This window comes from Neopelma chrysocephalum, unplaced genomic scaffold (assembly GCF_003984885.1).
Source record: "Neopelma chrysocephalum unplaced genomic scaffold, ASM398488v2 Primary Assembly neopelma1_69, whole genome shotgun sequence".
Classification (NCBI taxonomy): domain Eukaryota; kingdom Metazoa; phylum Chordata; class Aves; order Passeriformes; family Pipridae; genus Neopelma; species Neopelma chrysocephalum.
This window is the reverse complement of record NW_020897729.1, coordinates 9,947,362-9,972,978: the sequence shown is the minus strand read 5'-3', so window position 1 is coordinate 9,972,978 and position 25,617 is coordinate 9,947,362. Positions and strand designations below refer to the sequence as shown.

General features: G+C 41.1%; 1 long non-coding RNA gene across 3 annotated transcripts; it reads left to right on the top strand.

The window, feature by feature from the left end:
* Positions 1 to 589: 589 nt before the first annotated feature.
* Positions 590 to 21,633, top strand: LOC113968900. 3 transcript variants are annotated; one of them, XR_003534675.1, is made up of 4 exons: positions 590 to 636; positions 918 to 1,045; positions 6,399 to 6,565; positions 21,544 to 21,633. It is a non-coding gene; the product is annotated as an uncharacterized LOC113968900 (long non-coding RNA). The 3 variants fall into 3 exon arrangements; XR_003534674.1 differs by having other exon boundaries at positions 612 to 676; XR_003534673.1 differs by having other exon boundaries at positions 633 to 1,045.
* Positions 21,634 to 25,617: the final 3,984 nt, after the last annotated feature.

The window sequence follows — 25,617 nt, the reverse complement described above, 5'->3', positions numbered from 1 at the left end:
ATAAAATATCTAAATTATAGTATTTTGAGCCTGAATTTCTTGATCTTTTTAATCTTCTGTGAAATAAATCTTGTTTGACATCGGTTGCTCTCATTTAGAAAGCAGATTGCACACCCTTAAATTCCTAAAAAAGTTATATTAATATCCTGATTTAATAGTTTTACCCTTCATAATACACTTTATTATCACTCCATCCAAAACCTGAATTATTTTGCTGATAAAACTTCCATACTCTGTATTGTTTTCCCATTGCTTTTGTGAGCACTGAATTATAATTTATATCTAAAAGCTTTTTGTTTTCCTTCTGAAGTTTAACTATTGGGGGGAAAAATATATATATTGAAAGAGATGCAGTTTTATTTTTTTGGCCTCTCTACAAAATGTCCTCTAAGATTTAAACCAATTGCAGGGAGGAAAAATCCAAGGCATCCAAGCAGACACTTGGTGAGCTCTACACCAAATTATTCCAAGCCACTGAGAATGTTTATAGTGAAAAGGAGAACTGAACCTTGGCCACACCACAGCAAAACTGGAGGTGGTGCTTGGAGAAACCTGAGAGGTTGTATTTTAAACCAAGGAAACCATTTGAATGCTGAACCAAGCAGGAAGGATTTGCAAAGGTTTTACACCCACGAGGTGGAACGTTGTTGGGTTTGGAGAGTTTTTGGCTGGAAATGTGAGGGAGGTTGGGAAGGGAAGTCTTGGCTTTTTCTGGGCAGTGTGTGTGTGTGTGTAACAGGACATTTTGCTCTTGGAATGTGGTTGAACGACTCAAACAAGGCCCTGTTTTGCAAGGTTTTGGTGTTGAATTCTGCTAAAACCAAATTAATCTCCTGAGAGTGAGGCAAAGATTTGGCAGATGAGCTGCTCAGCTGACCTGGGGACTTGACTAAATCAATCCCTTTATACTCTAAAAGCCCAGGCCACTTCCATATCATCAGATTCTTCCAACTTAACCCTCCTTGGAGTGTGTGGAGTTTCTCCCATGTGATGGGGACACTCCTGGAGGTTCAGAGAGAGAGATCTGCTCACAGGCTTTGGTTTGGTGAGTTACATCAACCTCTAATTAATGATTATTTCTTGTTGTCAGCTTTAATATAATTGCTTTGATATAACTGCTTTGACATAATTGCTTTGATATAGTGTACTACCCTATTTTATATTATACTACCAGGAGTTTTAGCTTTTATGCTCTGTGGTAAATAATTCTGATTAAGACCTTTTGTCTGATCATTTGTCATGATAAATAATTCATTTATATTAATATACCCAGCTTGCCATCTTTAACCCTGTGGGACAAAGTTGGACTTAAACTGTTGCCTAAGTCTGAGGCTAAGGCTGGAACCAAGAGGAGTTTAGAAAGCAAGGGGGTCTTTTCTTTAATAAACTTTGTTTAAAGCTCCTCTCACCCAGAACAGTTTGTGCCCCTGGTTTCCAAACACTTCTACACAGAGTCAGAAAGTTCAATTGGCTGTTGATGGAGAACTAATTTGCTGGTCTTTGATGCTCTGCTCAAACTGTTCTTGATAAATAAATTATCGGATGGGTCGAGCCCAGAATTTACATATCACGTCTGATGAGAAGTTGTACATTCATTATTCACAAGTGTTTGATGAACAGCTTCTGAAAAAAGAAGTAAACCCAAACATTAGCCATGTATTTTTTAGGATGATTGACTCAGGTCTAGGGACAAAATGGCTTTTCCATGATTGAGTATCTAACCATAAAAAAAAGGAGGCAGCTCAATCACAGAAGTGTTGAACCCTGTCATGGATAAAAGCCTTTTTTCAAGCAGCTAAAAATATCTATCCCAAGAAAGAACAATTATTAATCACTAATGGAAATAAGAGCTGTGATAACTGTGGCTGTGGAGTTCAGGACCTCTTTAACAGGCTCACACTGAGCAGTGGCTTGGGGCTGGAATATGAGGTTGATGAAAAAAGGCAGCTGAACATGACAGAGAAATCAGAAATAACCATAGAAAACTGGTTATAAACAACATAGAGACCAAGAAATGATTAATTTTGAAAGCAAAGAAGTGTTTGGCTGATCCTCTGGGGCACAGGGTGTGACTCCTGGGCATGGTCCTGTGCAGGGCTCAGGGTTGGACTCCATGATCCTTGTGGGTCCCTCAAACTCAGCATATTCTGGGATTCTGTGATCCTGAGGCTCATCAAACTCCCAAATCCTTTGGTTTTACTGACTCAGACCATGGCAATAGTTTGGGTGGGAAGGGATCTTAAAGATCATCTCATTCCACCCCCTGCCATAGGCAGGGACACCTCCCATGAACAAGGTTGCTCAGAACCTCATCCAACCTTGCCTTGAATGTTCCAGGGATGGGGCAGCCACAGGTTCTCTGGGCATCACATTCCAAATTTTTACCACCCTCAAAGACTCATTTTTCACTATATCCAAAGTCCAAAGACTCATTTTTCGCTTTATCCAAAATCCAAAGACTCCAGGCCTTGGAATCACCATTTTGTGATGGCTTCATGGTCTGCATTTAATTTGTAAATTTAAATTAATAATATAGAAAAATAGTCACAGCAGCACAGATCTATAACTCTGCTAAGGCTGCTCAGTGTCCCAGGGTGTTGGAAGGTGCATGTTTGGTCCTCCATCAGCTTGGGCAAAATAAAATGTAAACCCATGAGACAGCACCAGAAATCTTGAGGAAAACTTTGTGTTATTAATGTCTAAAATGCCCCAAACCATGTGAATAAGCAGCAGTGACCTGGTTATATGAAAAAAAAAACCACCTCACAGAAAAACCTACCCGAGCTGTTTTAATTGATTGTTCAGTCACCTGCAAATGATGCCCCTGGCTATGAAATGCAAATTTACCTCGAAATATTCGTGTTCATCTGATGGTAAAAAGGTCTGTTGTACTTTGAATCTCAATAAGCTTGGCTTGAGAACCCTCTTCTCTGCACACCACAGGTTTTATAGATATATATTTAGATATTTATATATCACACAATTTGTTAGGTTGGAAAAGACCTCTGAGATTGAGTCCAGACTATGACCAAACACCATCATGTTAATCAGACCATGGCACTGAGTGTCATGTCCAGTCTTTCCTTACAGGAATATATGCAAATTGTGTATTTAAATGGAGATGTATCATCTATTTATTGATATATATCTAATAATGTGGATTTGCAGGCAAATCTATCATAATCTTATTCCACAAGCTACTATCTCATGGTCAAGAAGACCCATCCCTTTAAGTTGTACCCCCTTACATCACCCTACAGAATTTTTTTCCTACTTCAGCTCATCCATCAAATATTTATAGGTAGTTCATGCCCCTATTTACTCATTACTCAGCCAAATTTTACACTCTTAGCTCATCCTCCAGTGTTTAAGTATGTTTATTTTAGCTCAAAACGGGATTTGATTGCTAGTCAAAAAGAAAGATGATTTTTTTTCAGATTTATGTCTCCCTAAATACATTAAGACAACATCTGTACTCACTTATACGTTGTCAGTGTAGCCAGGAATACTAAAAAAGGATAGAAATTGGTCTGTGGTGCTTGTGTTGCACTTTAGGTAGAACTTGGTAATCTGAAGTGACATCAGACTTACTGTCACAGAATTCCTGTGCCTTGCAAAGGCATATTCCCTTTGTCCTCTGCTTACTGAAGAGGCAGAGAAGTAACTTTGGTGCAGAAATCAAGGAGTGGTTGTTCCTGTGGATCTCTGGGTACATTTGTGGACATATGAATAGTGAAAGGCAGTGGAGCTGCTTGCTGAGAGAAGGAACCAGCTGAAAATATTAATACTTGGTGTTTTCACACTGTTGAATTAATATTTCCATGCTCCTTTTCCTCAGTTGAGGAAATCCATGCATTCTGCATGGTTCTCTATTTTTCTCCTTACTTATGGTTTTTGCTTTGATTCCTTGTCATCACTCCTGCTCAAACCTTCTGAACTCCGAGACTAATTCACCCTTTTTCCTTGGCTTTTCTTTTTCTTTTTTTTTTTTTCATTTTTCCAACAAATTTATTAATCACGAAAGACCTTCCACATGGGAAACCCTCATTTAATGCACCAGACTAAACTCTTAGATCTCTCTTTTTCTCACTTTCCAGGTGCTCAGAGCGTCGCGTTGCTGTGACTCCCCTGAGCTGGCAGCTGGCTCTGTGCTCCAGCCCTTTTCCAGAGCTATTAGAGGAAATCTTTCCTATCGACTGGAGCTGCCCCGGGGCCGTGCTGAGCAGCCCGATTTATTGATGCTGTCCGTGGTCCTGCACCGGGGGGACCCTCCTGAAGTCGCCCGGCGAAGGAGCCACACGCGATTCTCAGCTCCAGCTGTCTTGGGTTTGATCAGGGAAGTTAAAATACCATTTATTTGGAGCTCTGCAAATCTTTCTTCCTAGTGATGCCTGCTCAGCTGGTGCTAAGAAAAATAACTCAGGAGCAGTTAATTGAGGGTGAGATAAGGAAAGGCTTTAATTGTGCCAAGGCAAGAGATGTTACAGGACGCGCCGTCGCTGTGCTTGAGATGTTACATTTTATAATAATATCTGTCCAATCCCAAGTGTTTCCACCCCGTAGCCTTTGCTCTGGTCCACCCCCTGGCCCACCCCTTAGAATTGAGTCTGGGGTGCATTTTGGGACCCTCTCTTCATCAATCTTCATCTTCTTCGGGGCTCAGAGGGTACACAGTCACCTAGTTCTTGACTCTGTTCTGTTGTTCAGGGTGTTCTCTAAACAGCACAGGCCTTGCCTTGACAAAAGACTGAACATTTCTACTGGATTCGGGAGTAGGACTGATAGAGGGAACATGGAATGGGGGTAAGAGGGTTAAGGAATGTGCAAACTAAAGGGTGCTACAGGGTAGAGGGACAAGGGCTGCTGCTTTTAAAATCTATCTCTACTACTTATAAAACTTATAAGGCTTACAAATATTAGAAAAATAAAAACCATTAGGGGATTAAGGCAGCACTGGCTATGAACAAGTGTTTGGGGGCAGTGGTGTGTGGGCCATCTGCCAGCGTTGGATGTGCTGCTGAACCCCCAGCCCGAGGCTCTGGGGAGGAAGGGAAGAAACTTCCCTTCCCACAACGTGGAAATCAAATGGTGCCAATGGTTCCAGCTCTTGCCAAATGCAGGTGAGACAGTTTCCCTACCATGGAGACCAAAGGGGACAGCAGAAGGTGCCACTCAGGCTCAGGTCCAGATAAGCTGATCTGACCAGCACAAAACGTCCACTTCTTGCACAACAACGGCCCCAGTCTGTAAATACATTTCTTCAACCACAAAATGCCTCCTGACCTCAAAAGAGGGGTTTTTCCTACCCACCACCCAGCAGTGAACATCATTGTCCTTCCTTGGTCCTCCTGTGCAACACATTATCAGAGGCTGAACTGATTTATCATGTCCTTAATGATTTTTCGTCTCCTTTCTATGTGTTTACAAAGGGCAGATTTGCAGTGCTTGCCCTGGGCTAAGGTTCTCACCCAACAGTTATTTCTGATTTTAAATCAATCCTTTTTTTTTCAGTTTTAATGTTTCTCCAATAATATCTTGCAGAAAGAGCTGGAAAGTGCATTATGGGGCACGGAACAGCTTAATTTTCCAGGCAAAGGGAGCCACCACAGATGTTGCTTCTTTGCTGCTCCTGCAGCACCTTTGCCTTCCCAGGTATGTTATCCCACATTCCTGAGCTCTGCCAGAGCCCCAGCAGGTCCTGGAGCCTTTCAAAGCCTCTGCTGGTACCTTCCAAATGCTGCAGCAGCCCAAGACCTTTTGGGTTGTCACAGCTTTCAAAGTGCCAAAACCATCCTCAACCTAGTGCCCACCCCCCATGCAAAGGCACCTTACACTCAAATATAATTATTTCCTTAAATAAACAACCAAGTGAAAAAATGTTTGGAATTCACAAACAAAAAAAAAACCCCAAACAAAATAAATTTTCAATGACAGTTCTCATTAGAGCTCTAAAACTTTGGCAACTTTTTCAACCTTTTATTTTTTCCTCCTCCAGAAATAGCTCTGAAGTGTTGATAATGTCCAGGAGGTTAATTCACGGTGCCTGCCACAAGGTGGGGTTCCTGAAATGATGTGCCTAATCTTTGAAGTATATTTGATGTATATTTGAAGTCTATTTGCTCATTCAGAGGAATGGGAGAGGACACATTGCAGAATGAGGCACCAATGTGATGTAAACCTCTGCTTTGTAGCCAGGACAGGGACTGGTACAAACTACAACATAAAGAAATGTAGGGTCCTTATTTATAATCAGATTCATAAGTATAAAGTGCTCCCACACTGTGTAAAATCACTCCTTTACAAGTTTTTTTTTTTTATGTACATCACTGTTTTGGGTTTATTTGACATGAGACTGCATTTTAGGGACTTAAGCACAACTTTATCTTTCCTTGTCCCAGCTGAACCTGGATTAAAGGAGAATTGATCTGGCAGGAGATTTATTTAAATGCCATCACCTGAATCCTCCTCCCCACACACCTGGGGAAGCCCTGGGGGGACTTGTCTGGAGTTGATGGTTCCTCTTCCACTGCGCTCCCCAAGGAACTGCAGGAATCCACAGAACCAGGTGAGACCCAGGGGGGGTTCTGGGAGTTAAAATTTCTAAATGTATTTTTTTTAACTCTTTAGGTGGTTATTTATCTCTCCTCTAACAGGTTGTGGGGAAAAACCTCTACCTGGGGCTGTCTAAGTGCTCAGCACCAAATTCTTGGAGTGGGAAAGGCTGCACGTGATACAGGGATGAGTATTCCTAAGTTGCACCAGGGGAATGTTTAGATTGGATATTAGGGAAAATTTCTTCCCTAAAAGGGTGGGCAGGCGTTGAAACAGGCTGTCCAGGGACGTGGTGGAGTAGGTAAGTTCTCAGTTTTTGAGTTTTTGGTCCCCTGTAAACCCTGGCTATAAAAGAAAAAAATACAGTCCTTTCAATTTTGAACTGGGAAGGTCACATTAAAAAAGCAACATTAAGCTTTTGACAGTTAAGTTCATAAAAAAGGAAGATAAATAAGAGAGCTGGGGAGTGCAAATCAAAGGGTGAAAGGTTTGTGGTGTTGGAGGCCAGGAAAGCTCAGTGTGTTTGGGTTGGGAGGAAGGGAATGACCATAAAGCAAAAAAAAAAAGGGATTTCGTGGGAAGTTGAGGGACTGATTGTTCTTGTTGGGCTTCAATTTAAAGAAAAGCATTATAGGGATAAATCATGGAATCCTAGAATGATTTGAGTTGGGAGGGACCTTAAAGATCATCCAGGTCCAATCCCTTCCACCAGGTCATGAGACAGCATAAAATGAGACCCCTTTTAAGGTCCCTTCCAAGCCAATCTATTCTGTGATTCTCATTTTCCCACTTTCAATAACAAGTTTAGGTGAAGTTTTAAGGCATAAAACCTCTTTTTTAGAAGCAGTGGTTGCAAGTGTTAAAATGTTTGGGGTTTGTGCATTTAAATGAATTTTTAATGTTCTATCTCTGTAATTAAGAAGGGCAGGAAAATAGGAATTCTTCAGGGGAAAGCAAGAAGATACCGTTTGATATTTTGAAAGTGCTCAGAAGTTTAGGAAGCTTTAATAAAGTAATAAAGCAGGAAAAATGTATTCCCTCTGTCCCCTTTCTCTTATCTTTCTCAATTTTGGGAGCCTTGAAAGATTCCAGGGAAGGTGTACTGACAGTAAACAGGCTTTTCTTGGTTACCTTCAGTGCCTCCAAAGTGATCCATGGCCCCTTGGGATCTGCAAATCATGGACTGAGAGCAGCTCTTGGGGTGATAAAAGCTGCAGGATAACTCATTTAAAAGTTACTTTGCAGAGCTGATGATTACTGAGTCTTGCAGCAATATACACATGAATTGTCTCTTGACTTCGATGGAGTCAATTAGAGCTCCTTAATTAGTGCAGTTAGTAATCATCTGCTGAAATTACAGACGTTCTTTTGTGCTATGATTTGTATTTTAATACCATTTTTAAAAATGACCCTGCCTAGACAAATTTGGTTGAACATTTTCTTTAGTTGCTTTGGCACTGCAGGACTACTTTAAAATAATTTAATATCTGAGACTTCTCTCAGCAACATAATTTCTTGGGTGGTTCTCTATTTTTCTCCTTACTTATGGTTTTTGCTTTGATTCCTTGTAATCACACCTTCTGAACTCTGAGACTAATTCATCCTTTTTCCTTGGCTTCTTTTTAATTTTTTTTTCATTTTTCCAATGAATTTATTAATCATGAAAGACCTTCCATATGGGAAACCCTCATTTAATGCACCAGACTAAACTCTTGGATTGCTCTTTGATTTTGGAATAATCTCGTCTCTCTTTGAAGGAGTTACAGCACAGGGGCACCTGATAGTTCTTCATTAAACATAAATAAAGGGAAAAAGGCAGTGGAATAAGCAGATCCTATAAATCCCCATGGAAGAGCCATGTCAGAGAGACAACAGGCTCATAACTGCCTGGGAAATTGGTGGGGTGGGGAGGGACCTGGAATCATTCCAGGAAACACAATCATGCCACAAAGCTTTTGGATATTGATTCCTCTTAACTTCTACAAGCAGCAAAACCTGTTTTCCCACGTAGCAGGGATCCTGTTCTTGCATTGTCTGAATGTCTCTGCCTAATGTGTCACCTGGAGCATCCCAAATGGGCAATTTTTCTCCTGTTAGGAGCTGATTCCACTCACACAAAGCACCGGGATGGGACGTGGCTCACGTTTAGTTCCCGGATTCGACTCCGCGATGACAAATCCCTTTAATTTTGACTTGCTCGTATTTGTTGGAACGAGCGGGGGCTCCGAGATATTGCAGGAATTATTTTCAAGCAAAGCATTTGTTTTGACAGTATTGAAAAAAGCAGAGAAAAAAAAAAAAAAAGGAGAGATATTATCCTGTGACAATATATCTTTTTGTACCTGAGAGGCATCGATTGGCAGCGGAGGCATTTACGGCTCCAAAATTGTTTACAAGGACAGGAAGCGTCTGCCAGGCTGAGCTGGGAAACTGGGAGGATTTTCTGCTGTAAAAATGACTCCATATTCATGCAGGCAGGAAAGGATGGGGTGGGTAGAAGATTCCAGACCGGATTTACCTGCTGGTTGTACGGATCAGCAAATGGAAGGAAGAGGGAGTGAGATCCCAAGACGTGAAACAGGAGAGGAAGCAGAAGATGCTCCAAAGGGCATGGAGTGATGGGATAAGGGGAAATGGCTTCAAGCTGAAGGAGAGGAGGTTTAGATGGGATATTGGGAAGGAATTCTTGGCTTTGAGGGTGGTGAGGTCCTGGCACAGGTTACCCAGAGAAGCTGTGGCTGCCCCTGGATCCCTGGAAGCGTCCAAGGCCAGGTTGGAGCAACCTGGGATAGTGGAAGGTGTCCCTGGTGGAACTGGATGATCCTTAAGGTCCTTTCCAACCTAAACCATTCTGGGATTCTTTTCTCCCTTCAGAGATAACAGGAGCATCTGTCCCTCATGGAAGAGTTTTGGTTCCCAGAGCTCTCATCGTATCTAGTGTCAATTTGTTCACTTAAAAACTGAGTATGGAATTATCTTCAGGGAAAATTCTCTTCTTAGTTGCCTTGGTGTGTCCAGAAGGGTCAGACTGAAGTCAATAAGACTTTTCAGATATATTTTGGTCTTAATATTCTACGTCTGAATTTAAGTTCAGGTTCCTAGAATAAAAAATAAAATAGAATGTAATAGACACAACCCAAATGAAGTATTATTTAAATGAATATATTTGCTTGATAAATATACTTTGTATTTTAAATATTTTAAATAGTGTAAGACCATATAGAATGTGCTTTATAGTTAATTTCTTTATCCATTCCGTGTGCATGGCCTTGACCTTGTAGAAAATGTTGGTAAATGTGTATTATATCCATGTGACAACCTGAATGGTAAGAATTGTTCCAATACACAGATCAATAACACATTGGAATGCTGTTATTAAACAGAGAGCTGCCTCAGTAATGAAAAAAACACATCAACTTTCTATGAAATGATGTTTTTTTCGAGGCAGAGTGAGCCATAGATCAAGCTTTGACAAATTCTGCTACTCTTGAATAGATTAATTTTTTGCTCCTGGCCTCCTTTCCACCTGGAAGAGAGAAAAGAAAGTAATTCCTGCTTCAGAGACAAAGGGATTTAAAATGAGGGGAAGGAAGGCACAACTCCCATCAGCAGCATTTTGATTCAGAAGCTTAAATACTGGTGCATCATAAACTGTAAAATGTGCTGATTTCCACTTAGTGATAATTCCTGGTTTAGGGGGAAAAAACTCTTTCTTTTATATTTCTGACCCCCCTAAAAAAAATTAGGTCCTGCTGTCTTTTTTCGCATTTATTTTGCAATTCTATGAAATCTCTTTTCTTCACAATAAAAAAAAAAAATCCAACAGCAAAATGTAAAAATTTAAAAACTTCAAGAAGCTTTGTAGCTGCAAAGGGTTTTTTTTTTTATTGAGTTGTCCTAATTTCATAATTGGTTTACCATCGGACAGTTATTAGAGGTTTCATTTCTAAGGAATTTGCTGTGGCTTTCTGATTGTTAATATATGTTGACCTTAAACCTGAACAGCTTCTGCTGTTTATTTCCACTACATTCAAGTTTGAATGTCCTGTTTGCTCCTAAAAATGCAATTGGTTTTGCTTTAGAGCTGAATTCAAAATGAGATTTTTTTAACAGCAAATTCAGTTGTGAAGTGGCCAGTGTCACTTGAACATAAGTAATCAAGGGAAGCAATTTGGTTTCTTATATTTGTGGACCAAATAAGGTTATTTTTTTACTTTATTTATGGGTGGGTTTATGCTGCTGATTTGTTTGTAGACTGACAGTCAGTATCATCATAGAATCCCAGAATGGTTTGGGTTGGGAAGGACCATAAAGGTCATCTCATTCCACCCCCTGCCATGGGCAGGGACACCTTCCACTAGCCCAGGTTGCTCCAACCTGGCCTTGGACGCTTCCAGGGATCCAGGGGCAGCCACAGCTTCTCTGGGCAACCTGTGCCAGGGCCTCCCACCCTCACAGGGAAGAACTTCCTCCAAATATCCCATCTAAACCTTCTCTCTGGCAGTTTGAAGCCATTCCCCCTTGTCCTGTCACTCTACCCCTTGTAAATGGTCTCTCTCCATCTTTTTTGTAGCTCCTTCAGGTCCTGCAAGGCCACAATCAGGTCACCCCAAAGCTTCTCCTCTCCAGGCTGGACAATCCCAGTTCTCCCAGCCTTTCCTCCCAGCAGAGCTGCTCCAGCCCTCTGATCAACTTGGTGCCTCCTCTGGACTCGCTCCAGCAGCTCCATGTCCTTCCTGTGCTGGTGATCCCAGAGCTGGAGGCAGTGCTCCAACTGGGATCTCAGAAATCAATTATCAAATGTGACCAGTTATCAAATCAGATTATCAAAGGATTGTTGAATTTTGGTTGTCCTGCACGATGCCTTCCTGCCCACTTGCCAGAGGAGGGTTTAAGATTTAAACACAGTAGCTGGGTAGTCTCAAACCTGCTGAAAATGATCTCAAACAAAGGAAAATACATTCAAAATGATACCTGATGTTAAATTACTCATCCCTGCCTGGAAAATCAATGTCTGTGTGTGCTGAGAAATCACATTATAAGTGATGTAAGTCTGACTTTGCTCGGCCTGCTCATTTCTGCTGCTCCTCTGCTCTGTCGCTGTGACCCTTCCCACGTGTCTTTAAGGTGTAGAACAGTGAGAAGTGTTCTCTGAATGAGGCAATTTCACTCAACAGATAAAATAATCAGCCTTTTTCTAGTAGTCCCCCTCATCCCCAGTTCAGTTTGAAGTTCTCCTGTCCTGCTGTGGGAGATGGAATTAACTTTGCCTCTCTCATTTGCAAGGTTGGCCATCAGTCTCAGCTCTTTACGTGTCAAAGACATCATCTCAAATCCCCAAACTGCACCAAATGAGCACATGGAGACAAAATATCTTCCAAAATGTGAAATATGATGCTAAGATACCTCTGGATTATGTCAACAAATCCAGTCCAGAGGATAACTCTTCCAATGTAGTAAATGTGCTATATAAGCAACCACGAGAAACTTGAAAACACAAGATATTTGAAATCTCATTTGACAGAGATGCTTCACACTAAAGCAATTTCTCTCAAAGAAATGTGGATCTAATTTGCCAGCTGTGATTTGAAGGAAGAAATATTTATATTGATTTTTTGGGGGCCTTTTTTTCTTGTCCTCCTGGGATGGATTTTACTCCAGAGCAGAGGAGGGAGACAGAGGACAAAAGTACTCAGTTCTTCTCCCAAAATAACACTTCATCCAAGTTCCTTGTGAGTAGAAATGTTCCATTCCAGAGAGGTGACAACCCCATATATCACCAAACAATTTATTTTTAAACCCTGTATAATATTGTCATGAACTACCTCCTAATAAACACTAAATTTGAGAGGAATTCAGGAAATTTGGTTTAAGGTGTTATTAATGCTGAGTCCTCCCTTCAGGACCACCGAGGTTTAATTTGAATTAAGAAGGTATTAATTTGCAGAACAATAGAAATATTTTTAAAAACTCCACATCGAATAACAGTTTTTCCTAATATTTTTTCCTGTATTTTCCAGTTCCATTGAGAGCTGGAGATGGGAACACTTTCAGAGTGGTGATTCCCAAACTTTGCCGCGTGAGGCCACTGAAAATAAAAAGTCCAAATGTTTTTTCACAGGTTTTACGAAGTCAAAAGAAGGTGCAAAACTAAAGTAAGATTTTTTTTTCTTTTAAGGCACTTGGGAGTAGAATTTTCCAGCCTGAATTTTGTAAGGAACTCCTTGCTCAGGTGCCATTCAGGGCCGAGCTTTGTCCTTGTAACCTGTTATTTTAACGAGAGTCCTTTGGAGCCTCACAGGCTTCCCGTTGTCACCAAGTCCAAGGAAGATATGAAAAAGCTGGATGGGAATGACAGGGAGATTAATGGACCAAAGAAACCCCTGGGAAATCTCCAGCTGTTTTATTTCAAGGGCTTAACACTCATTTTGTACCTCCTGGTGTTGTCCACCTTCAACCACGGTGTTTGTTTTTTAATAATGCATTAACGAGAAGGAGAGAGGATTTATTATTTTTCTTGTCTGTAACTTTTACTTATGATATTGTTGTTTCTTCCCCTTGCAAAATCTACTGTTTTCTCTGTAGTTTAGTGCTGAATAAAAAGACAAAATTTTCAGCTCTTACTAGAAAACTCTCTTTAAACTTTGAGTGCTTTTCCCCCACCCATGTTAATCCAGTGACATAAATACTTCATTTTCGTATTTTTCACTTGGATATTTGTTTCAGCTTCGGTTTATACACAAACAGTGGCTTTGTTTGAAATGAGAGTAGAATATTTACGTTTTTAATCTAAATCAAAATGTGTTTTTCTGCTATTCAAAGGAAAAATCCTCTTTACAGGGTTTTGGAGATGCCAGGGAAGGCCGAACCACTCTCTAACTTTGCAGTTGCAAACTCTCCCCGTTTCTCTGTTACAGGACAGATAAACACAGACTGATGGGCTGTTTCTCTGCCACTTTTGTCATGGTATTTTTCCCTGTATTTTGATTCCATAATATGATATATGAAGCAAAATCAATAATTTTCACTGGTAAGGTTAAGAGCTGGCTAAATAATTCATGAGTCATTTGATCAATGTGACTCAGAGAATATCCACCAGCAGAGAACGATTTTTCTCAAATACCCCCATTATTTGAAATTATCTGACCGTTGTCTGGGGGAAATTTTTAAGTCCTTCTATTGACCAGAACTGATTTTAAATAAGCACTTGCTATTTGTGCTCTGCTGCTTCTTTGTGACCTGCCAGCTCTGAGTCACCTTGTGCTGCCTGGCTGATTGGATCTGCAGCAAGTCCTTGATGAACAAGCATGAATAAGCCTTAAAAAAATAAAAAAAAAATAATAATTCTTGGTTCTGGTTGCAGGAGGAAAGCAAAGCAAGTTAAAACTTGCCTGAAGTGATTTCAACAAGAGATTGGGCACAATTCAGCTCTGGGGGAAGGTGCTTTTGTAGAGATTCTCCTCTCCCAAACCTGACTGCAGGGGGGTACTGGAGGCACTTTGGCTGAGGTGGGACTTTCTCTGCCTGCCCTGGGGGAAGAGGGAGAGAAATATTCAGTTTGGCTGCTAAATGCAAAATTATAATGGCAAAGAACAAAGAGCTGTGAGCAAAGTGCTGATAATGGTGTTAATTCTTAAATTTGCTGCACCTCAGGCACAGTATTTTGTCAAATTCCATATAAATTCCATGTGTCACATTTATGTGCAGAACAGCTGTTTAGGGTGTCAGGAAGTGTCTTTTGGGGGGGTTTTCAGAGCATGGAATGACAGAGTGGTTTTGATGGGAAGGGACCTTGAGGACCATCCAATTCCAAACACCTGCCATGGGCAGGGACACCTTCCACTGTTCCACGTAGCTCCAACCTGACCTTGGACACTTCCAGGGATGGGGCAGTTGGAGCTTTTCTGGGCAACCTGTGCTTCTCTGGGTAACAGTGGAGGTTTCCCAGGGCTTTCTTGGTCCATTATTCTCCCTGTCATTCCCAAACAGCTTTTTCATATCTTCCTTGGACTTGGTGACAATGGGAAGCCTGTGAGGCTCCAAAGGACTCTCGTTAAAATAACAGGTTACAAGGACAAAGCTTGGCCCTGAATGGCACCTGAGCAAGGAGTTCCTTACAAAATTCAGGCTGGAAAACTCTGCTCCCAAGTACCACGAAAGAAAAATCTTACTTTTAGTTATGAGGTTTCTTTTGACTTCAGAGAGGGTCACCACCCTCACAGAGAAGAATTTCTTCCCAATATCCCATGATTTTCCTCCTAGTGATGAATCCTCATGGCAAATCCACGTCTGGGGATTGTGGAATCCCAGACTGGTTTGGGTTGGAAGGGACCTTAAAGGTCATCAAATTCCAACCTCCTGCCATGGGCAGGGACACCTTCCTCTATCCCAGGTTGCTCCAAGCCCTGTCCAACCTGACCTTGGACACTTCCAGAGATCCAGGGGCAGCCACAGCTTCTCTGGGCACGTGCCCACTTTCTGGAATGGAGAAAATATCCATGTCCCTGGGATCAGTGCAACCCTTTCCAAGCACTGTGTTTTAAGGATATATTGTTTTGAACCGTAATCCTTTATCCTTCTCATTCTTTATTGGCCCTGTGGAAACAAGGGTTGTAAATGCATTAATCTCCCTGCCCTCTCTTTTTAAACCTTCATTCTGGAGTCTGGAATACATTTATCTCTCAGTCCCAAGGGGCTGATCTGAAGGCCGTGGAAATCAATGGCACAATTGGCTGTGCTTGCAGGGAACAGTGGGAATGGATGAAAAGGATGGTGGGGCACGTTCAGCTTGGAGATATCTCTTGCAATGTCTTGAAATATCTGTGCTGGGGAGTGGCAGAATCCACCATCAAAACATTTTAATTCAGAGATTGAATGCAGAGATGGAAGGGCAGGAAGAAGAGACATTAATCAAAAGTTCTCTAATATTCAGGTTTTACTTGCATAGTTTCCATAGTAGGTTTGTAATATGTGTTTCCATTCATAAGTCTTGTCCATATCACATCTTCTGTTTTCTCCAACTGTGACAAGTCCTGTTTTACCTGCTAAAAAAAAAATCTGATTTTCCCAGTCTATTTCTTGGAGCGTGGAATTTGTTTCTATGAATTTTTTTAGCTAGGTTTTCTATTTTAAATTTTTTCAGCAATTTAAAATAGAAATTTAATTAAATAAATTTAAATACAATTTAAAATAGAAACAAAAGAAATTGTTTCTAGGGTTATTAACAGCTTAAACACCTCTGAAATATTATTTCTCTCCCAAGTCTGATTCCTCCCATGATCACACTGACACAACAGCTCCCATAGATATGTGACCAGGAAATCAGTCATGTGGTTCTTTGCTTGTGTGCAAATTGACTTCTTTACCTTCTCCCCAAACTCTTAAAACCTGTTTTTCCTATAATAAATATAATATAATACAATATAATATAAATATTTATATATATAAAATAAGAGCCAGGGTGCTGCTGAACTCTGAGCACTTTTTTATCATTCTGGCCTCAATTTTCTGGTTTTGCTGGACTTCTGCTTTTTTTGTCTTCAAGTGTGGTGGCAAATTCCTGGCTGGGCAGCTTCCCTAGTAAGAGATGTAATTCCTTGTGTCCCTACTCGCTGAACAAAGCTCCAGGCACTGTATTTATCCAGATTACAGCTGATTTGTCACATGTCCTTATATAATGCATTCTAATAGACTTAAACTGGGGGAGCATTTTGTAAGTCCTGTGTAGGAGCTTCATCATCAAATCCTATTTGTTTTTCGGATTTGGGTTTTAATTCCCCACCAATCCCTTTGTAAATGTCTTTTTCTTCCCAGAATAATGTCAAACAACTTTTCTGATTGCTGGGTATTGTTTCTACTGGAACATGATGGGTTCCTCAGAGGTAGGATTTGTGAAGTTTTTACATCTTTTCTTATCGTGACTGAGAGTATTAGAAGCATTTGGATTTTTTGGATGCTTTGTCCTGCATTTCCTAAGATCTTTCCTTATGAATAAACTCATGGAGTTTTGTTAAGTGGACTGGGATATAAGATAACTAATTTTGAACTCCAGCCTTGGGTGCAGTGAAATCTTGTATATCTGGGGCTTGTTCTAAGCACAAGTAGTTTTGCCAGTTATTTCAAGAGAAAAAAAATGACTTTTTAGAATTATCTGGTTGAGCTTTAAGGCATCCTGATGCAACAACAGAAAGTTCTTTTGGAAGAATGGGGAACTCCCTGATCAAAATAATTAATGACTCCATAAGATAATCAGTTTGCAGCTACACTGGGAAGGCTGTGCTGGTCTGCCCGCACTAGAAATAAGATTTTAGCACTCCTACATCTCCATTTCTAGTCTATAAAGTTGAGATTTCCCGTGGAGGAATGGCATAGTCATCAATAGATTCATTTTATATAATTGGGTACTCTGGTGCTGCAGTTAGAACTGACATTAAACACAACCCAGGCTGCCAAACCACAGAAGTGATGGTGGAGAACAGAATCCTGCAGCATTTACACTTCCCAAAGCACCTCTGTTGCTCTGGTCAGCAGTCAGACAGCAGGAAACACGATTATCCAAAGCTGATCCAGCTGTCCTGTGATGGGAACTCTTCCCCCCTCCACAGGTTTTGGTCTTGCCTTGCTGCCAAGACACTAAAACCGGAGCACTTCCCCATTGCTGATCTGGGGGATGTGGGAATTAGACCCATGGGAGAGCAGGATCTGTAACCACTTAATTTAAACAACTTGTTGGATGGTCAGGATTGAATTTGGAATTCAAAGAATTAATTATTTTTGGTCTGGAGTTTATTCCTAAATCAGGACTTTGTACCTAAAGCAGAATAGTCTAAACAGGGTTTGCTGACTCAGGTCTCTGCTGCTGGGGACATCTGTTGCCTGCAGATGCCTGAACATGTCCTGTGCTTATGGGACTCATCCAGACAATTCTCATCCTTTATTCTCTTTCTTCACTTTATCTGGAATTTTACATATTTTTAACTTTTTCTTCAAATGCCCAAATAGTTCAGGCCATTGAATCTTCTCACTCTGCAACTGCAATGATATTTCAGGGACCATAAATAACCTACATTTTAGAGTTTATGCTTTTCCTCTTGGAAAACACGATTAAAACTATGTTCTTACTGTTCTGAAGGCTTAATTTATTTGTCTTTCACAGGCAGATTATTTAAAGTCTCTAATATTCAAATGTAAATAATCAAATCTAAGTCCTATTTGCCGTAGATCTTAAAAGAAAATCTTCATTCCTTAAATCTTTGCTATCAACAGAGGAAAGCATCTTATGCAAAAAAAGAAAAAAGAAAAAGAAAAAAAAAGCATTTGCAGTTCATCTTTTGGATAAGACTATTACAAAGCTATTGGAAGCAAAAAGCCAGCCAAAAAAATACAAAAATGCATATTGTGTCGTGTTGCCTCAGGTATGGAAGAATGAATTACAGGATTTGAGTCGTATTTATTTTCCACAACAGCTTAAGAACGTTAAAGAACAAGTTAAAAAGTGGTCACTGGCCTCTTTGTTCGTGGTTTTGTTGTTGAGGCACTTGGGGGGGGGGTTTGGGGTGGGTGGTTTTGTTTTTTTTCCTCTTCAACTTTGTGAAAGCAGGATGTGAAAGTAGGTCACTGCAGCAGAGAGAGGGCCTTGGGCGGCTGAGCACAGCCCTGTAGCCCCCAGGGAGGGAGGTGTGGTGGCACCCCGGGCCTTTGGAGCTGGCTCTGCAGGAGCAGAACATTCCAGAACTCTGGAGAAGGGTCATCACCCACCCCCAGGACCTGCTGCCTGAGGTGTGTGCTGCTGTTGGGCCGGGGGGAACAGGGAAGGGCTGGTCTGCTGCAGGATCAGGTCACTGGTGTCACTTCAGGCTTGTAGATTGTTCAAACATTGTCCTTCTGCTCTATGAAATGTTCTCCTCCACCTTAGGCAGCTTTGATCTGAATTCAGGGTTTAGATCCTGATTAGGATCTGAATTTTTGAACTTCTGTATCTGTCTGTCACTGAAAATCGTTGGGAAGAACTGAAACCCTCCAGCCACAACTTTGAAGTGTTGGTGAGCCAGGCACTGCTTTATTCTGGCAGAATTAGGGACTAAATCATTCCAGCCCTTTTTTTATACATTTTAACAAACATAGAAATTAACATTCATTGGTTCTATGTAACACAATTCTCTTCATTAATTAGTATTCTATCCTTAACTGGTGAATTTGGTCCACATTTTTGGTCCTCTTATCCTTCTTCCTCTGACAGAGTCTCCAACTCTCAGGCTGCAATGTCTCTATTGATCCCCTCTGTATCTTCTGGTTGCTCCAACATGTTTTTGAAGGACCATCAGTTTAAGATCCCAGATGTCCAACTTTCAGCTCCCTCAGATTTTGCTGATTGAAGCTCATCAGAGCCAGTCCAGAGAAACTCAAAACTTCTGTAGTTTAAAGATCAAACCAACAAGAGTCTGTGAAGAAATCCACTCACCCACTGCCATCCCTTAAAAATTTGGGGAAGGTGCATAATTTCCAACAGGTCCAGAAATGGCAGGTGTGTGTTGGCCACCATTATTTTGGAGAAGGCCTTGAAGCACACGGTGCTGAATGTTTATTTTCCTTCTTATTTCTTCCTTTTTAAGTGTCTGTTTATCTCCAGAATGGATGAAAACTCTCGGAGAGGATTTAACACCACTTAACCCCGTGACAACACCTCCCTTCCCTACAAACACACCTTGCCTTTGATATCCCTGGGAGGTTGGGAAAGCAGGAGCAGGTGGGACACCGGAGTGGAGCTTCTTCCTTTGGAAGTCTGAATCCATCAAAGAAAACCTTGGGACATTGTTTTAAATGCTGAAAACAAAGCAGAGCCCTGATAGGACCCCGTCGCTTTGTAGAGTTAATTCCTGGAGTTTTCATCTCCTTGGTGGGTGAGTGGAATGAGGAACAGAAATATTTCCTTGGAATATTGTTTTGGAGCTAGATGTTTCACTTTTATACCCTCACAGAGGTGGATTCTTGTCACAAGATTCCACATCCAAGATGTTTGATAAAAGCAGGGAAGCTGTGAGTGCCCACAGAGGAAGAAACTCTGAAATGAGGATTTTGTGGGTGTGAAGAGAGGCCACACTGCAAGAAGTAGGAAAGGAAGACTGAGGTTTTTCCAAATATTGTAGCTATGGATCACAGTGATTAAATTATCAGCAGATCACAGGAATAAAAGTAAAAGCAAGGTAATTGGACACAGAGTTAAGGAACTGGTCTAGGAAACTCATCCAGGTATGGGGGTGTTACCTGTGGAATTTCATTTGAGATCCTAATTTTAGCTGGGATTTTGAACAGCAATGTCAATGGTAACTATAACCACAAACTAATTTCACCAAGGACAAGAGATTTGGCAGCTCTATTTATTCTCTTTTTATCCGGTGCAAAGTGTTTTTTGGAATATTCGTAGAAATTCCTTGTTGTGAAGTAGCTCCTGGAAAATATAAAATAAATGTCCAGTTCTGTTACATTTAACAAGCAGAGAAATTTTTTATGAGTATAAAAAAAAATTAATGAATTTCTTATGTTTTATTTTAAGTGTGTCTGAGTGTTAGGAGAAATAAGAGAACTGACTGACACCTCTCTATTTATTTTAAGTTGATATTTCAGTTTTAAAGATTCATTTTCACGGGAACCAGCTTTAAAATTATGTTTTCATTCTTAGAGTTTGATTTCTACTTTGTGAATATTTGGCCTTAATCAAGTTCAGTAAGTTATTTGTGCATTAGATTTTTGCACAGTTACCTGTGCTCAGACTCACTTCAGGTGCCAGAAGCAGGAGTCATCCTGCATCAAATGTTATTTTTATTAAGATTGAGGAGATGACTCTGAAAGAGGGGGGGAAACCAGCACAGAAGCTTTAACTTTGCACAATAATACTCCTTTCACAAGTTCAGACACATTTGCAGATAATTATTTTCAGCATCTTCCTGTTGCATTTAAATTTATCAGATCAACTGATTCTCAGTTTTTGTAGAACCAGATCATTTGTGCTCAGAGGTGAGGCCTCATTAGCCTTCACAAAACAATATAAATGGGAAATGTCTGGAATGATCCGACTGGAGATATGTAAAACTACTTGTGGAAACACAGATACCTGACAAGCCATTAATGAGATCATTAAAACCAGTCAAAAAATTCAATTTCATCTGAAAATAAGCGACTCCTAAAATGCTTCAAAATATATCAAAAACCTGTTACACAGTTGGAAAATGCTCAGTGAATTTTACTTCCTAATGTGGGGCATTGATTGGCCCTCAAGTGAAGGAAAAATATCAATACTTAAATCAAATTGAATGGCAGGCTGGAACTTCTCCTATCCATGGGAATATTTCAGGTGTAAATTGTACAAGTGTTTGCAATGGTGCTTAGTTCTTCAGGAAGGACAGAAATTACCAAACAACACAGGCAGATCAACAGGAGAAAACAATCAAGGCACCTCTGTCTGGGTAGAAATCGTTCCTGGCATCGGGAGAAGGACAAGGTATGGAAATGTCAAGAACATGGGGGAAAGCTCACACCTCCAGATGTTTATTTACCTTTAAATAATGCCAGGTTTTATAGTAAAAATAGTTTTTGTTTAATTATGAGTTCCTCAGGGCACTTGAAAAAAAATCTGTAATATTTCGTTGCATAACTGATGTGCCTAAATCTATGTCAGATAATGTCTCACTTTTCTATTTATTGAAATGAAGAAAGATGGATTTTTTTTTTATGCCTAAGATGATTTAATGACTTTTTCTTTTACGTTTTCTTAACAGGGATGACATTTAGACAAGGAAAAAAAAAAGTCAGAGCAGCCATCAATAAGTGGTTTTATTGGCTAAATTTTAATGTTATTTTTAAGCAAATAATGAATTGCTTTGACTAATAACTGTAGAGCCAGACATGATTCATTCCATAATTACGTTGACAGTCCCCATCAATCCTGTAGTTTTAGTTCATCTGATTATAACATCTTATCTCCTTTTCCCATAGAACCTCTTTCCAAGCTGCACCCCGTGAAATCCAAAGTGTTTCTGAGCACTCTCCCAGCAAAGCTTTGGCAATTCCAGATCTTCAGCCAAGGTGGATCAACACCCAGCCCTGAGACTCAGCTTGGGGAATATCCACAATTCACCCTTTGCAGATCACAAGTTTTTTTTTCATGGGAAAGTTAAACCTGGGAAGCTTCAGCTGAAAATCAGCCTCTCCCAGAGGAACTGGGCACAGCCAAAGTGCTGGTTGGGTACAAGCCAACAGCTCCGAGGGACTGAGGGGACATCCCAGTCCATTTAGTCCCAGGACATGGGGCTGAAGGCAAGGAATTGCCTCGTGTGAGAAGCCTCCAGATGTTCTAGATCAGCTGGGTGGGAGATTCCTCAAATGCTGAATCAATAGAAAGAAGATTTTTGACTTCTTTTCAGGAAAACGACAGGATAAGAGCACATATCCCCAAGCTGTGCCCAGGGAGGTTCAGGCTGGACATCAGGAGGAATTTCTTCATGGAAAGGTTGGTCAGGTACTGGAAGGGGCTGCCCAGGGGGGTTTGGAGTCCCCACTCCTAGAGGTGTCCAAGGAAGGGCTGGACGTGGCACTCAGTGCTCTGGGCTGGGGGACAAGGTGGGGATGGGGCACAGGGTGGGCTCTGCAATCCTGGAGATCTTTCCCAACCTCAATGATCCTGTGATTCTACAATCCCAGAAGTGTCTGTGTGCCCATCCACAGCTCTCTGGGGTTCCTCCAGCTTTCATTCAAGCCAACAGCAGAGCCCTGAAGAATTCCAATCTCTTAATTCACATGTCCGAGACTGATCTCTGCTCCTGCTGGAGCCACATCACTCTTGTTGAATTCTTGATCCCTCCCAACACCCACATTTCCTCCAGGATGGGTAAATACATGGCAACAACCCCAAAGCCTTTGTGACACCACAGGGGTGACAGTCAGAGCACATTTTGTTGTATGTTTTTTATCTCCCTGACTCCTACACAGAGTTTCCACGGGAAAACTGCAGAATTTCTGCACATGCTCATTTTTAGATCAATACATTCACATTCACTGAGATGTTGTTACTTCTGTAGATAAAAATCCATCATCTGCCTTTGCTCTTGTTTCCATCAGTGAGGGAAGTTATTGGAACCTTCTTGAAGTTTCCCACAGTAGCTGGAAAAATATTTATCATATTGGCATGCCAGAGAATAAGCATTTATTTATCAATAAAAAACAAGGAGTACAAGCTTTTTGGCATGATCTAAGAGTGTCTAACACATCAGCTGGGCAGTGGTGCTGTGGGCTGGCTGTCACACAGCCAGATTTCACTGTTCCCTCTGCAAGAAGCAACACTCCTCTTATAACAACTGGCTCCCAGTCTTAACTGGGTTTTTATACTGTAGTTCACACTTTTGCTTGTTGACAGATTTAGAGCTCTTTGTGAAGGCAGTAATTGGCCTGGGAATATACCTGGCACGATTCCTCAGAAAGGAGCAGGAATTAGATTGCCTGAGGTCTTTCATTAGCTGGGAAAACTAATGGAACGTGCTGCTGCCACCGCCGTGTCCTTCCAGGAGAGCTGAGATCCTGCTGCAGGGACTGGGAGGACAGGACACACCAGTCCCCCTCCCTGGCTGCACTGGAGCTCTTTGGCAGCTCTTGCAAACATTAATTTACAAGAGAATCGAGTGACAGGACAAGGGGGAGTGGCTTCAAAGTGACAGGGGGGAGGTTTAAATGATACATTAGGAAGAAATTGTTCCCTGTGAGGGTGGGGAGGCCCTGGCACAGGTTACCCAGAGAAGCTGTGGCTGCCCATGGATCCCTGGGAGTGTCCAAGGCCAGGTTGGAGCAACCTGGGCTAGAGGAAGGTGTCCCTGCCCATGGCAGGAGGATGGAATTAGATGAGTTTTAAGTTCTCTTCCAACCCAAACCATTCTATGATTCTCTGATAGTTTTTAGCACTTCTGTGGTGATTTCCCTCATTGAAGCTCCTGAGCATCCCCCATGGCAAGGAACTGTGACTCCTGCTTGGCTCAGTGTGGGAGGAGAGAGGTCAGGCAGACCCTTGACATGTGCTCCATCACTCTTGGGTCTGCAGAGCAAAGCTGCAGAGACCTTTCACTCCTCTGAAGATGCAGCACATCACAATCTCAACCCTTGGACCCCTCTGAAGGACCTTCCAGGGGCTCCAAGAGCTGGAGAGGGACTTTGGACACGGGCCTGGAGTGACAGGATGAAGGGGAATGGCTTCCCACTACCAGAGGGCAGGGTTAGGTGGGATATTGGGAAGGAATTCTTGGCTGGGAGGGTGGTGAGGCCCTGGCACAGGTTGCCCAGAGAAGCTGTGGCTGCCCCTGGATCCCTGGGAGTGTCCAAGGCCAGGCTGGATGGGGCTTGGAGTAACCTGGGCTAGTGGAAGGTGATTCTGTGATGGCCTGAGAGACCTGGGATGTCCTTTTGGTGCAGAGGAGAGCCCAGGTGGGATTTGGGTCTCTGGGGGTGTTTGTTGCTGTCAGGACAAGCCCAGAGAAGCTGAGCTGATCCACTTCAAAGAAAAGATCTGAGGGTGGGCAGAGAGGTCTCCTGTCCTGCAGAATTCCTCATTCTTAGTCAGGAAAAATGACAGGATTGGCCAGTGGGAAAGACATTCAGCTGGGTTTGGAGTTCATTTATTTTAGCATTGGAGGTTTGCATTTTTCGGTTGGGTTGTTGTTATTTTTTTTCAGACTGGCTCTTTTATCTACAAAAAAAACCCCATAATCTCTTTTCATAAATTTGTAGAAAGATGCTTCAGGAATTTAATGCCACAGGGTCATATTCTGGCTATTAATATTAATGCCTTAATCCTGGATTTGGAGGCACTTTCTAGAATAAAACTGGAAAACTGTGCACTTTTGGAAGAGTTGTTAATAATACAGGAGGAGTAAAACATATCCCACTTGAGCTATTTTGGATCCAAAAGTATCAAAAGTTCTTGATCTGAATAAGTATTTCTGAGGAGATTCAAAGATACTGAAAAAAATCCTGTATAGGTAATCTTTAAATTAATTGTTGGTTGTATGGAATCTATACCTAAGGAGCTAAAAAGCTTTATCTGTGCAGTCATTGTGTCTTTTCAAAGTGAAGAGAGATTGGATGGAAGTCAGTGGGAGAGTAAAAATAGAATTATTATGTAAAATTGTTTTGGAAAGAAAAGGAAGTGTTTTTCCATCCGAGACATCTCTGTTTGTTCCGTTCACTGTGATTCTCTTTCCTCTGGAAAAAAAAAAATCTGATTATATGTTCCTTATGTTTTCATTCAGCGAAGGTAATTTTAGGAAATTAATTCCCCTCATTAGGTTGTATAACTCAATCCTAATTTACTGAAATGATCTTAGGAAGGAGAGGCAGACTCAGCCTTAGATATGAAGGTGTTTGAGGAAGAAAGACTGCAAGTTTATTATTTCTGTCAGCTTGGAGAATTTTAAGGGGTCTGATTTGAAGGATGGTCTATGAAATCCCTAATAAACCTCTCTCTGCCCTGGAACACTTCAGTGTTTTAAGGCTGCTCTAATATTGCTTCCACAGATGTGCTACTGAATGAATCAAAACTAAGTCTATGCCCTTGGGTTAGGCCCTGTCTCTACCTCAGACAAAAAGTCTTTATTCAGGAAAATCATATATATGAGATATAATTTGTCCTGAAGTGCTTCTGAGACCCTGAAACTGAAGCAACTAAATAACAAAAAGATCATAATTAATCCAAAACGTCTTTTTTGGTTATTTCATATTTTTTCAGAGGGAAATAAAACAAGAGAAATAACACTTTGATCTTCACGTTCGGGAGTGGATTTGTATTCGTGGCAGTTTGCTGAGTAAAATCATCTGTGTTAAGTGATAATGTAATTAATTGTTTGTGGGAAGTATAGATATTCCTGTAGGTGGTCCTGGCAATAAAACTAAAGCAGTAAATTAAAATAAAAGTAGTAATTTATATTTTATTTAAGCCAGTTTTACTACCAGCCCTCTCTACCTAAACACCTGATGTGTGTTAAACGACCCAACCCATCAGTACAGAAGCAGACAATACATGAAATAAAA